The 11,458-nt window shown below is 33.0% G+C and overlaps 1 non-coding gene across 1 annotated transcript; it reads left to right on the top strand.

Annotated features, from left to right (window-relative positions):
• The first annotated feature begins 10,783 nt into the window (after positions 1–10,783).
• On the top strand, positions 10,784–10,886 carry LOC131393841 (U6 spliceosomal RNA). The gene has a single exon (XR_009215986.1). It is a non-coding gene; the product is annotated as a U6 spliceosomal RNA (small nuclear RNA).
• Positions 10,887–11,458: the final 572 nt, after the last annotated feature.

The raw sequence follows: 11,458 nt of genomic DNA, 5'->3' as shown, positions 1-11,458 counted from the left end.
ACTATTTTTACTTGGATGAATGACTAACAGAAAAACTATCATTATTTAATCCTGAGTCCACTTCTCAAAAATGGCAGACATGTTCTCAAAAATGAATTAAGTGAGGCTACCACTTCACGGAAAACAACGACAATATATGTTCCCATGATAAAATTTGAGCTTTCAAGCAAAAAAAATAGAATTTTGGAACACCTGTATCCACTGTAAGTTTCACACTTTCCTATAAAGTGTATGATAAAGGCTTTTCTGATGAGATTGGTGTTGATATTAATGTCATTTTTTTTATATGGTGTAGTAAAATGAGTCTCCATTTGAAAGATCTGCATAATGACTCAGTGAACCAATATTTTCCAAATAATCAATGCACAATAATGTAAAATCATGCATGAGTAAAAGGTTAATTCAAAATGCAAGACAGACAAATGTATTTTAGTAACTGTGCAAAAAGTTAATTTACATGGTTGTCGATTTCACATTGCAACTAACATTTATGAAACTACTTCTTGTCAAATTTTGATATATAATCAAAGAATATCTACAGTTATTTGAAATGTCTATTAAAATACTCCTCCCTTTCCCAATGACGAATCTTTCTAAGATCAAATTCTCTTCAAGTAATTCAACCAAAAAATATTGTAACAAATAAAATGCAGAAGCATACAGGAGAATGCAGTTACTTTCAGAGAACGCAGCTAGTAATTTTAAAGAAATTTTTAAAAAGGTAAAACAATGTCCACTCCTTACACTAAGTTTTGGCTTTGGAAAATATAGCTATTTTTTTCATAAAATACATTATTTATGCTAACTCAACTGTGTTTATTATTGTTATTTTTAAATGAACTAATAACTATTTGTAATTTTGTCTTAATTTCTAATATAGTAATACTTATAGACATAACCCACATAATCAAGTTGTTGGGGTTCTCAATGATTTTTAAAATTGTAAAATAGTCTTGGGATTAACACGTTTGAGAAGAAAAAAATGTTGTGATTCCATCCGTGTGCGTTTCTCTAGCCTCATTTACCACGAGTACACACTTCTCTAAAACTCCAAAGTATCAGTTCTCATACTGCCTGAACAAGCAAAATTTCCCTCTATTTCAAGTGCTTTACCAGATCTTTTTCTCTTTAACTGAAATGTGGGGCTGAGTATGCCAAGATTAATGTCCCTGACTGTTGCTGATTTCCGTGGTTCACCTGTTACAATATAATTGTAGTATGTGTGTATATTTAGAATCTATGGAATTGTTGAGAGCACAGATATCTACTTTTCTTATTTGCTCCTAATTAAAGGTTGTGGGTTTGGGGTGGGGGAGGGTACTGAAAATGAATAGCTGGCTTAATTTCAAAAAGTCAAATCCGACTTGATTCCTCTATGTAAGACCAGACTTCTCCAATAGGTTAGAGACAACGAATAACATGTATCTTATGAATTTTTATGGAAATTAGAATTAGTGTATTTGTAAAGTGCTAGATACTATATCTGAGGGGCTGAAAATGACACTTAAGAACGGCAAAAAATATCTAGGTAAAACAGAAAAATTTTATGGTAATAAACTAAACAGATATAGACGTGTCTGACAATTCTTCCAACTGAAACGGCTGAAAAGAGTTTCAGAAGCCAAGCTCAAATCCTCAGATATCCATGCATCCATGCACAGAGTGGAATATGAACCTGAACATTTAACAAAAATTGCCAGAGGTCATCCTATGGATATCAGCCCACTCAATGGAATGGAAATCATGATTATGACAAGGAAAGTCCATGGCTTATCCACAGGAAATGGAGAAAGGATGGAAGATATCAACAGTAAACCAAGAAATAATCATCTGTATGGAAATTCACAAAACTGACACAGGAAAGTGATGAAAAATTTCAGTGTGAGAATAAATTAGAGGGACATAGATATGGTACTTTAATGGAGAATTTGGAATATTGGAAAGTTCTTAAAAGGAATAATTAAGAAAGATCCAACAGAGTAAGGTTATTTAATTATAATAACTTTGAAATAAACTGTTTATAAAAACAAATGAGAAAGCATTTATAAATACATCCACCATAATGCAAATATAAATGTCCTACTGACATAGTCCCTTTAGTATTTCTCCTGTTCTCAATTAAAAGAGAGGCTTCTGGACAAATGACCCCATCTCTTCAATAGTCCACTATCATATAAAGGACACTGCAAGAATAAAAAACAGCTAAGCATCATAACAACTAGATACATATATGCCAGATAGGATACTAGAGTGGTTTCAGTCAATCTTTTTCTAATGGAAAGAGTACATGAGGGCGGTGAGTGCAGCATTATTTTGCCCATGACATCTGCTATTTTGATTTTTCACCTATTTATATATCTTCATAATTGAACTAATGCCAATTAACATTTGAAAACATAGAAATTGGAAAGATGTAAGGAAAATTCACCATCAATTCCACCATCTATTAAACCATAACTAACCTTAAACATATTTACTTTTAGTCTTCTTTATATGTTATCATACTTACTAAACTATTATTTATTTATTTAACATATTATTTTGATATACGTTTGGACTTAAGGAAGAGTTTCAAAGATATTACAGAGAATTTCTGTATACTCTTCACCCATAATCCCCTAATGTTAACATCTTACATAGCCATGGTACAATAATCAAAACTATAAAATTAATATTGTTATGATGCTATTAACTAAATTACAGACTTTATTCAGATGTCACAGTGTTTCTTCTAATGTCCTATTTGGGTTCCAAGATTCTATCTAGGATACATTGTATTTAATTGTTATTTCTCCTTAATCTTCTGCAGTTTGTAATATGCTTCAGTCTTGTCTTTCATAATCTAGACACTTTTAACGAGTATTGGTCAAGTATTTTGATGAATGGCTCTCAACTTGGTTTTATCGATGTTTTGTCATGATTAGATTGAGGCTATAAATTATTGGGAAGACTAACACAGATATATTTTAACAAAATTGAAAGTATTCCCTTTAAACAATTTTGAAACTTTTTGTCAAGATATTATTTCATATTTCTCTGATATCAATGACACTTTCCATGAGCATTATGTTCTCCTCTGAGGTGATTTAAGGGAAGTAATAAATAGATTACATATACACTAATAATAAACTGTGCAATAATATGATGGCACAATTTATATAATTTAAAAAAGGCAGTTACAAATCATCAATGATGTCTCATATCATCAGGGATGATTAATTGGGTAGGTAGAATTTGAGATGGGCTTTGCAAGGTAGGAGAAGTATCACTAACTAGGAAGGTGAAACTTTCTATATCAGGCAAAGAACGTGAGTGAGAGATATATTGGGAGTGGGGACACATAGGATGGTGCTATAGAAAGATTATCTAGCTGACTTTCAAATCCTTTCACAAATATCTTATTATATTCTAAAAACATAACTATGAAGTAGCTGTAATTATTTTCATTAATGAAATTAACTGAGGCACAAAGAAAGTGAATAAATTTTTACTAGATCACACTCTGTAAACAGGACATGAACAGTCAAATCCAAATAATTTGAATTTCTAATTTTATTGTCTTCCCATCACATTTCTTGGGTTTTCTAGCATTAACTTGGTATAAATTGGTGATGTAAAAAAATAATCATTCCATCTAAATCACGTCTTCCCTCTTTTTGAATTCCAATTTTGCTTTATTTCTTGGACAGGGGAGACACAGGTAAATTTTTTTTTCAAAAATCATATTTTTAAGCCTTTGGATACCTATGAATATTTCCTTTCTGTTGCCTTCACATGGAAGAGAATACTTGACTCAGCAAACATTTTTGGGTTAACTATTTTTCATCAAAATGCCATAAAAATTGCTCTTACAGATTCAGTATTACTGAGAAGTCTGACGTAAGCCTGATACTTATTATTATTTTTAGAAAACTCAGTAAGAAAACAAAACATAAAACAATTTTAAAAATATAGGCTTGATGCATATTGTTTTTACTTAACAGGCAATACAGTTACATTTTCCATAAAACTATACACACATTTATTTGTTTGTTTGCTTATTTATTTATTTATTATTTTCTCTCATGCCTACTGTCATCCATTGCCTAGTAATCCTTCATGCCTATTCGTAGGTAATCCCTATTATTAGTTTCTTGTGTGTCCTTCCAGCGTTTCTTTATGTACATATATGTATATGTCTATACTGTATATGCAAATAAATATGTATTCTTATTTAACACAAAATGGAGTCTAGTATTTATAATGTTCTATACCTAGCTTTTTTCATATAAAATAAATATTGGAAATCTTTCCACATAGAGCTTCTTTATTATTGTTATTTTTTCAACTACATAGTAATCTATTATATTGCGTGCAGAATTTAGTGTATACTAACCCATGGAAAAGTATTTTGTAATTACATACATTAGGATAAGGGCTCAGATAATTATTAACAGTTTGTATTTACCTAAATGAATGTCCAGTGGAACAGTGAAAAATTGTGTGAAACATGGGTCAATTCTTCCATGTACATGAACATTCTGCCTTTGGCATCTGTCCGTCATCCTTGGCCCCTAAACACAAAATGTCATTAATGCACCACAATCATTGTGACAAATAACAATTGCCCTAAGGATTTCCAAAGTAATTCAAGAGAGGACTGTTTTCCCAGTTGAGAACCACTCTATTATAGAATAATTAATACAGAAATTTCTGTCTCATGAACTTTTGACAATTAAAAAAATAAAATGGCCTAAGACCAGTTACAAAGAATGATTTTGGTTTGTATCTGACTACTCTTTTGATGATTAGTCTTGTCCAAAAACGAATGGCCTTTTGCCAAAACCATGGTCCACGGAGAGAATGTTAGAGAAGAAGGTTGTGAGTCAGCTAGGGCTCTTCAAGATATCACTGCTGCAGTTGGAGCAATGCTGTGTTTAAGGTTGGCTGAAAAATGTGCCATCTGGATTACATTCCGAGATTGATTTAGGTGAGGAAAACGTTATACTAGATGACCTTCTGACACTCATATGTTACAATTCTCTAACATGAGCTATTCCCTAAATTGCTATAAAAACCCTGAGAAGGACTGAAAAAAAACAAATCCCAATTACAACGTACTTCCCATGCTGCTATTTCAAATAATCATTTGCTTTCATACATACTATATTTTTGGAGGAACTAAAAGGTTTGAAGATTTTGGGTTGTCGTTCTTTCACTCACATTTCATAACTGATTTTAAGAAATAAAAGGATGTGTTATGTTAACTTTGCTTGTGTTGAGTGATGTAGATTATAGTTTCTATAACTAAGCACAGCTCAATTAGCGTCATGCAGTCAGTGCTGAAATGTGACATTAAATCAAATATTAGACATTTTAATTCATATTTTAGTACTTTCAGGTGGTTATATAAAAACATTAGTGATTGTGAGCTGTTCACTGTGCTAAATAATATAAGATCACATGTCTCTCCTACTCACCTCCAGAAATAACATACATTCTGCCTATTTCTCTCATTACAGTTCTCAAAAACAGAAATACAAGATCGTAAGTTAATTTCACATCACCTCCTAATCTCCTAAAATATTTCCTTGTTGAGATATAGATGTATAAGTAAATACAGTCTCCTTATGAAGCCAGTGATTTTAGAAACTTCTATGAACCAAATAACAGTGGGTTATTTTATAAACTAGCCATCCCTTAATTATAAATATATACACATTTTACAGACCTTGCTTTCATGGGACATTGGTGTTTTATACTGAGTTCATTTGCCAGCACCTTCGTGGAAATATTACCTCATTATGTATTATAAACCTTAAAATGTCTAACCGTGGAATCAAGAATATTTGAGAAATATTCTGTCTCTGTTAATTATTAACTGAGGAAACTTTGTCATGTTATTTAAACTTTCTAAACTTCTATTTCTTCATATGTAATGTATAAATACAAGCATCTTTCTTTCATGGCTAATGAGAGGAATTAGCATGATACATGTATTTTCCTTTTGGTCCATATAATGGTATCTCTTATAATCAATCACTTCTCTTCTGTAAGATACTATTTTTTTTTAAAGGCAGCCATAAAGATTCTTCTCTTCCCACTTTATCCAATCACTGTCTGTTGATGTCTTTGTACCTTAGGCAGAAAATGAAATTACTAAAATAAAATTCATGGATCAGGGGTCTGAATGCAGCATACTGTAAGTGGGTACTTTAGTCCAAATTACTGAAGTGTTTCATGTGGGAGCACTGCTGTTATCAGTATACACTGAGAAGAAGAATTATCCACATATTCTATATTTTAAAAATATTAGAGTGATTTACAATATAGATTATCTCCTGAAGAGATGATAAAAATCTTCCAGAAACCTGAGGTCTGGGAAGTGAACTCTAACCTCGTCACTATCTGAGCAGAAAATCTAAAACAGCCATGTGAATAGACACTGGAGAATAAGAAAAATCATAAATCCTCCTTGAATGAAAATATAGAATCTAGTTAGATCTTTCCTTGTTTAATGGCTAGTAATGAGAAGAAAATACAATCTTACTTGAAGCCTATGAAATAATACTTCAGATTAAGTAAAGGGATCATTAACTTGAAGATTCAAAGACAGAACACATATTCAAAAATTATAGGAGCTGTAAGAATATATGATTGTTTGGCATAATAAGTAATACAATATTAATATGTTACACTTTTCATACTGTGTCCACAGTCATATTGTAAAAAGGCATGTATGCAGGGGTGGGAGAATTGTTGCAGCCATTTTTGCAAACAAGCTACCATAATGGAATACCATACATACCCACCAAATTTTCCACTAAAATAGAAAAAACAAAAAATGCCAAGAATTTGTGAGGATATAGAAAAACTAGAACTCATATACTGCTAGTGAGACTATAAGCTGGCACAAATATTTTGGTAAACTGTTTGACATTACATACTAAAGCTGGATATATGCATACTCCATCACCTAAAATTCCATTTCCAAGTATATATCCAACATAAATGTACATAGAAATAATTTTCTCTAAAAAAAGATTTAAAATATTCCTGGCAGCATTATTCATAGTAGTCAAAAAAGTGAAAACATTACAAATGCTCATCAGCAACAGAACAGATTTTTTTTAATTATAGTATGTTCGCACATTGAAATCCTGTACAGCCAGGGCCAGTGTCATATAAGTGCCACCTGGGAAGTTACACAGCCTTCACTCAGAAGGATGCTGTGCCTGCTTTGTTTATATTCTGCTGTCACCATCTCAAATTCTTAATAATTTTTGAACAAGGGTCTCTGCAAATTATCTAGCTGGCCCTGTATACAGCAATAACAAATAAGAAATTAGTACATACAAAGATATGTATGAATATTCCAAGCAATATGTCACATAAAAGAATACACATTTTATGAGTCCAACCATATAAAGTACAACAACAGACAAAATGAATTAATTCTGTTAGAAGTCAGGAGAGGATTTGGTAGCTAGAACTGGATTGTGAGGGAGAGTCTTGGGTACTGGTGAATCATATTTCATAATCTGGGTCTCAGTTACATATATATATTCACTTTGTGAAAATTCATTGAGCCATACTCTTAATACTTGCTGACATTGCTTTATGTATTTTACAAATCAATAAAAAAATAAAGTGAAGATCACTGAAATCTTGACGTGTGAAAATAAGTAAAATAGAAGGAGGAAGAAAAAGGGAAGGAGAAGAAAGAGAATGAGGAGGAGTGGAAGAAGGAAAAGAAAGGAAAAATAATCTACAAAACTTAAATACAATATAATGATAAGCCAGTTGTTGTTTCTTATATTCTTCTCTCTCATTATAGTATAGTGCTCCCAGACTACCAATCCTTAGTTTATTTCCCTTAGCTTCTATCTCATAATGATAACAAGATTGGGCATTTGTAAAAACATAGCCTTGTTCTTTGTTTCGTATTTTTTAAATGTTTAATCAACTTTATTGAGTTAATTTGCATACAATAAAATCCATCCATTTTATGCATAATTCATTAAGTTTTGACAAATGTAAACAACTATGTAACCATCAACACAGAGTGTTGAACATTCCCAACACCCCAAAGAGTTCCTCCAAGTTCCTTTGAAGGCAATCCCCATCTACCACCACTAGCTCAAGGCAACTACCAATCTGTTTTCTATTACCATGGTTTTGCCTTTTACAGTATATAAAATAAGTGAAGTAATATAGTAGTTGGGTTTATTTAACACAGTATAAAGCTTTTGAGATTCATCAACGTTGTTATGTGTATTAGTAAGACTTTTTTAGCTTTTAACTGTTGAGTAGTATTTCATTGTAAGGATGTACCACAATTTCTGTATCCATTCACTAGTACGTGGGTGTTTTGGTTATTACCATTATTTGGTGATTATGAATAAAGCTGCTATGAACATTAGTGTACAAGTTTTGTGTGGATATGTATTTTCGTTTTCTTTTTGGTAAATACCTAGGAGTGTGATTGCTAGGTTATATAGTAAGTGTATACTTAACTAAACTGGCAAACTGTGATTAGAAGGTGTTTAATGATTGACTGATTATCTGTATAGGATATCTATATAAGATAATCCGTGTAGGATCATGATCAATTTATGCGCTGCAGGTCTTTAAGAAATCTAGATGAAAAGCATGGATATAATGAATAAAAGACAGGCATTTCAAGAAATAAGGTAATACTATTTTTCTAAAATTTCCAAAAGTATACGTAAGTGTTTTATTCAAAAATTATGTACCGAGGGGCCGGCCCGGTGGCATAGTGGTTAAGTTTGCATGCTCTGCTTTGGTGGCCCAGGGCTGGTGGATTCAGATCCCGGGAACAGACCTACGCACTGCTCATCAAGCCGTGCTGTGGCCGATGTCCCACATATAAAATAGAGGAAGCTGGGCACAGATGTTGGCCCAGGACCAATCTTCCTCAGCAAAAAGAGGAAGATTGGCAACAGATGTTAGCTCACGGTTAATCTTCCTCACCAAAAAAAAAAAATTATGTATTGAGCACTTCTTTATTTATTTATTTTTTTTTGTGAAGAAGATCAGCCCTGAACTAACATCCATGCTAATCCTCCTCTTTTTGCTGAGGAAGACCAGCTCTGAGCTAACATCTATTGCCAATCCTCCTCCTTTTTTTTCCCCCCAAATCCCCAGTAGATTGTTGTATGTCATAGCTGCACATCCTTCTAGTTGCTGTATGTGGGATGTGGCCTCAGTATGGCTGGAGAAGTGGCGCATCGGTGCGCGCCCAGGATCGGAACCCGGGCCACCAGTAGCAGAGCGTGCACACTTAACCTCTAAGCCATGGGGCCAGCCCCGAGCACTTCTTATTTACCAGAGACTCAGGTATTAGGGACAAGAATATTAGTTAAAAAAAGCATGAGGTAGACATTGTAATATGTATAGCTTTAAATAATTAATATCACTGTGTATAATGCAGTGCTCTATGATAATACCAAGTTTAGCAAATCCAAATTATCTCAAATTGCTGAGTTAGAAAAAAAATTTTCTCCACATCACTTATCTTGTCTGCATACCTGGTCTAAGTATAAGCATTTTACAACTTACTGTTCAGGTTGCAAATGCTCCTGATTTCACAGAATGCAGTAGGGAAAATAATTGCTTTACCAGTGATAATTGAACAGATTAGCATACAAGTAAATCTTAAGGGTGAAAGATAGCACTTTCTAATTTTTTTATTCATTAAGCTTTAGTTATTTTTCTAAGGAGGGGGGCTTTGCCAGCTACAGAGACTTTAGATGTTAACTAGACTCTCACATTCCTGGAGGATGGTGACCCTGGGAAAGTAGAGAAAAACATATAAAGATGGAAATGGTAATTTCTTATATCCTAGTTCCAGAGCTGCAATACAGGGCAGATAGTCATATATCAGCTCCATTTTCTAGAAAGTTAAAATAAGCAGTTTAAAAAATATACTACCTCTATTATTTCAGAATTATATTAATACAAAGTGAACCTTTGTCTGCATTGGCTGCTTTTTACACTTAGATGTTAACTGAGTTACAAAAGACTGATTTTAAATCATGTATTAATATCAACAAAAGCTTGAAATTATTCATTTTGAGATTAAATATGTAAAAGTTCTTTAAGGATAATTATTTTTTACCATAATATTTTTTAGTTAAAACGTTGTTGTTAATATATTTGGATTACTTCATGTCTTTTTAATTTTTAATTAAAATCAACCTATATCCACGATGAGTTGCACTTTGCCTAACAAAGGTGGTAAATAAACACAGGGTAGGACATTAACAGATAGACATTCTGAATGCAAAATCACTCACCTAATTCACTGAGTCTTCTTTCTTTAAAAAAAGTGGTACATGTAGAAAAGCAAAAGAACAGATGAAATTATTTAAATAAGCAAAACTATTAACCTGGGTTACATGTACAAGTGTATATTCCAACAGATAAGTAAAATAAACCCTGCTACAAATGCCTGATATTCCTTTTCATTACTCTTCTATAACTTTCCAATTTGATCTGATCACAGAGAGGGAATTATAATTTAGTGCTGCAGGCATTCATTACTAGTGATATGAGAAAAAAGAGAAAGAATACTTAGTAGCATCAATAATAATAATAACTAATGTTTAAAAGTGCTTTGAAGTTTACAAAGCACTTTTTACATACATTGTTTCTTTAATTATCTAATTAACCTTTAATTAATGACCTCATCCAAAAAGGCTTTTCCAACTAATCACCCACCTACTGTTCTCTCCTTGTGATATTATAAAGGTAACATTAAAAAAGAGAGAGAATCTACTGCTTGCTTTGGCAGCACACATACTAAAATTGAAATGATACAGAGAAGATTAGCATGGCCCCTGAACAAGGATGACATGAAAGTTTGTGAAGCATTTCATACTTTTTTAAGATTTAAAAAAAAAAGGAAATCCTATAAGAAACATCCAACTCAATTAGGAAAAGTAACATAAGGATAATGGGTATCCCAGAAGGATAAGAGAGGGAGAAAGGAGCAGAGAGCTTATTTATAGAAATAATAGCTGAGAACTTCCCAAACCTGGGGAAGGAACTGGATATAAAAGTACATGAAGGGGCCAACCTGATGGCATACTGGTTAAGTGCACACACTCCGCTTCAGTGGCCCAAGCGTTCGCAGGTTCAGATCCCAGGTGCACACCAACACACCGCTTGTCAAGCCATGTTGTGGTGGCATCCCATATAAAGTAGAGGAAGATGGGCACGGATGTGAGCCCAGGGCCAATCTTCCTCAGCAAAAAGAGGAGGGTTGGCATCAGATGTTAGCCCAGGGCTGAACCTCCTCACACACACACAAAAAAAAGTACATGAAGCTAATAGATTATCTCAACACAAAATGACCTTCTCTAAGGCACATTATATTAAAACTGTCAAAAGTCAATGACAAAGAAAGCATATTAAGGGTGGCTAGAGAGAAGAAAATAACTTGCAAAGGAACCCC

This window comes from Diceros bicornis, chromosome 28 (assembly GCF_020826845.1).
Source record: "Diceros bicornis minor isolate mBicDic1 chromosome 28, mDicBic1.mat.cur, whole genome shotgun sequence".
Classification (NCBI taxonomy): domain Eukaryota; kingdom Metazoa; phylum Chordata; class Mammalia; order Perissodactyla; family Rhinocerotidae; genus Diceros; species Diceros bicornis.
This window is presented reverse-complemented; position numbering and strand designations above follow the sequence as displayed.